Raw genomic sequence first — 3,670 nt, 5'->3', positions numbered from 1 at the left:
ATCTCCAACTGGAGAATACACAACGAAGACGGGATACATTGCAGCTCTACCAAACCATCAACCCGTGGTGCCAATCCCCCAAGGACTACAAAACTTTGAATGGAAGAAGAATGTATGGAAGCTACAAACTGCTCCTAAGATAAAGCTCTTCCTATGGAAGGCATTCCATGGGGCACTCCCAGTAGGTGATCAGCTACGGGCGAGACAGATCGCAGTGGAAGGAAAATGCAAGAATTGTGGACAACCTGAATCTATAGATCACCTGTTCCTTCATTGTAGCTTTGCTAAACAGGTCTGGGCATCAGCACCTGTATGGCCGAGTGTTGATTACAGTGGAAATATAGATTTGAGGGATGAATGGAGTAATCTATGCTCAAAGAAAAACTTACCACCGACGGGACTCGCGACGGGAGCTCTAGCCCCTTGGATCCTTTGGCAGTTATGGAAGGCTAGAAACAATCTTGTTTTCAATGATAGGACCTCCTCTGTGGCAGAGATTCTTTCAAAGGCAACAGCAACAGCCAGAGAATGGGCTTCAAGCCAAATGACCCCCACAGAGCTCAAGCGGAGATCCGCATATCCAACAGGCGAAGCTCAAGACAACTGTGTGATTATCAGAACGGATGCAGCATGGAATGAAACCAGAAAAGTTGCAGGCTTTGGATGGACAGTACAGAGCGAGAACAGAGTATCCTCATACTCCTCTGCGGCGAAGTTTGTAGACTCCCCATTGGTTGCGGAAGGGCTGGCTATGCGTGAGGCCGTGATGAAGTGCAGGGAGATCGGCCTTCCTCGAATTCGTTGTGAATCTGACAGCTCTCAGCTCATCAAAGCTGTGAACTCTGAAGCTACTTTTGCCGACTTGTATGGTATTGTAGAAGACATCAAAACCTTGGCTCTATCTTTTGAGATTAACTCTTTCGTTTGGATCTCCAGGGAGAGAAATATGGTTGCAGATGGGTTAGCAAAGCAGGGGTTGTCTGCTGAGCTTGCCTTAATGCCCCTACCTAACGTTGTTTAATGATAATGAATGATAAGTTTGTGTTCAAAAAAAAAAAAAGAACAATGTAGGTTGTTTAATTTGAAATTAATTTAAGCTCATTATCCCCTTTATTCAATTCAATGCATACCTCCGGTAATTTTGTTGAGAAATTGTGTGGGAGTAATGCTATTGATCAAGAAACTTTACATTGGAACGGGTGCCATCTCTTCTATGCAATTTTTTGGTTAGTTACTACTGTATTGTAGATAATTTCTTAAATTTTTTTTTGATTTTTTTTGCTTGAGTAAAAGGTTTCTAGTTGATCTTGATGGTCAAATATAGTGCTTGGATATGAATTATGACATGTTGGTATAAATCACTAGGCTACAAACCATCATTATCGTATCCCTCTTTCACTAGTAATTTTTGTGTGCACATAATAACTGAAAAGTTGCATGTGTACCACTTGTACCTTACCAGTACGTAGCTCTCTTTTTATCTTCTGAAATGGTTCCCCTCTCTTTATCAATGATTTTTTTTTTAAATGGTTATTGGATCTCATGGGCTCCAGAGTCACTGAGCGCAAGCAATGACCCGAGGACCTTGTAGAAATGGGAATGTCATCTTCCGCACTATATATATACACGTATAGCTTCTTAGCATTGCTTTGATACCACAAATGCTTGATCCTGAGAGTATATTTGTAATATTGGGTAACTGTGCACGAATTTACTTCATTTCTTTTCTTTTTTTATTCAATTCTTTATTGGTCAAAACGGTAGTTGTAGATACTTTGATGATACCTTAAGTTAGTTTTACTATGAAGAGTTTGTTGACTTGTGATTGTGGTTCTTATGTGCCTTACTAATTATTGCATAGTCTCAAGTAACAGATTAGGATTAAATCAAATTCACTCTATATTTGAGAACTTGTAATGGGTCTCTGACAATACAAAGTAGGATTGAGTTTTTGGTGTATCAATAAAAATCTCACATCGAATAGGTAATACCTTGTAATAAAGGTATCTTCACATAAACTAGCTTTTCGTGGTGAATCTTTTGGGCTTCATCCGGGATCAATCATATTAATGTGAAATATTCACTAAAATGCTAAACTTTTGCAATCTATCTATCCACTTAATTCTTTTCTCTGGTGCTGCTAGTTCTCAAAATAACAAAAAGAGTTGTGAGGTAGTTAATCAAACTCATAGGACGATATTGTTCATCTTGCGCATATATATATGTCTAACCATTCTATGTCGAAACAATTTCAGCGGCTGTAAAGCTGATTATATATAACAAAAACTTAGAGCTGGACTTGTTGGCTTAAGCTAGGTGGTTTTTATATTTGATAATTGCAAGGTGGAAATTAGGGCATGTCTAGATTACGTTCTAAGTAGTAAATTTACCCATATATATGCCTCGACATTAAAATGTAAGACAATATTATTTACTGAAAAGTGTATAATATATTACATCACCAAATATGAATATATCATATAAATACAAGAAAAAAACTATTAGATAACTGAGCTTGCTTGTGTTATCATTTAAGCGATGACACACTTATATTTTTATATAGAAGGCGTGGGTAAGGTTAGATACTGAACCTACACAAAAGAGTTAGTAACCCATTATATATATGGTTTGGCATGGATTGTTTCTAAAGGCTTTTTTTATTTCTCTTGATATCTCTCCAGCATGGAAAAAATCATCAAGCGTTATGAGATACAACATGCTGATGAACTTAAAAACTTGGTAAGTTCATCTTGGGTACTCATGCATATGTAATTTGAGATGATCATTCAGAATCTAGCTTATAGACTTATATTCCATTGGAGATGGTTGTTAAGTGAAGTGCGTTAATCAACACGGTGGATAGAGACCGCCCGGCACAGAGGTACTGCAAACTTCACTGTCGGAACTGCACCAGAGGTTTCTAAACTTGTTGTAGACTTTTATCTCTCAAGGGATGGAATGATCTCTTATTATATCCTTGTTTGCACTCATAACTTAGATGAGCGTTTAGAAGCGTTAGCTAGAATACTCCAGTGAGATGGTTGTCATATATTAGAAAGTCTGACAACGTCATAAATTTGTTGTATCTATACTATTAAAGCAGAATCATATTGTCATAATTACTTTAGGGGCATGTTTCCTTCACTAACATTGCATGTTTCATTAAGAGCAATTAAGTAATATTAATAACAAATCTATATTGGGTCATTATTTTTGGATCCAGCCCAAATCAAATCTCTCTTGGGCCATTTGGGCTTATTAAAAAATCAGATTCAATTCTCACCTTTTTTTTTCCTTTGGACCATTGAGTCCAAGTTCAAATAATTTTTTTTCAACTATTCTTAATTATTATTTTTTTCTTTTCTTAATATAATTTAAGCATTCATAAAAATAATTGAATTTTTTTATTGAAAAGTATAAATCTTTATTAAAAGTATATAATTTTTTAATTAAAATATTAACCCCATAATAAAATTAATTTATCAGAGTTATACCAACTTAATTCATTAAAAAAATAAAGTTTAATTTTTTTAACATAAATAGTCATTTAAAATGAAATACGATAAATAAAGATAAAATTTTTAAGTCTTTTATAAAATAAAACACAAATATATGAAAATGTGACATTTACTAAATATTTGTCAATTGAAAAAAAAAACAAAAATAAACC

At 35.1% G+C, this 3,670-nt stretch overlaps 1 pseudogene; it reads left to right on the top strand.

The window, feature by feature from the left end:
- The first annotated feature begins 2,682 nt into the window (after positions 1-2,682).
- LOC106320762 overlaps positions 2,683-3,670 on the top strand; it is a 3,211-nt pseudogene continuing 2,223 nt past the window's right edge.

Source organism: Brassica oleracea, unplaced genomic scaffold, assembly GCF_000695525.1.
Source record: "Brassica oleracea var. oleracea cultivar TO1000 unplaced genomic scaffold, BOL UnpScaffold01054, whole genome shotgun sequence".
Taxonomy (NCBI): Eukaryota; Viridiplantae; Streptophyta; class Magnoliopsida; order Brassicales; family Brassicaceae; genus Brassica; species Brassica oleracea.
The sequence above is the reverse complement of the archived record's forward strand: the minus strand, read 5'-3'. Positions and strand labels throughout refer to the sequence as shown.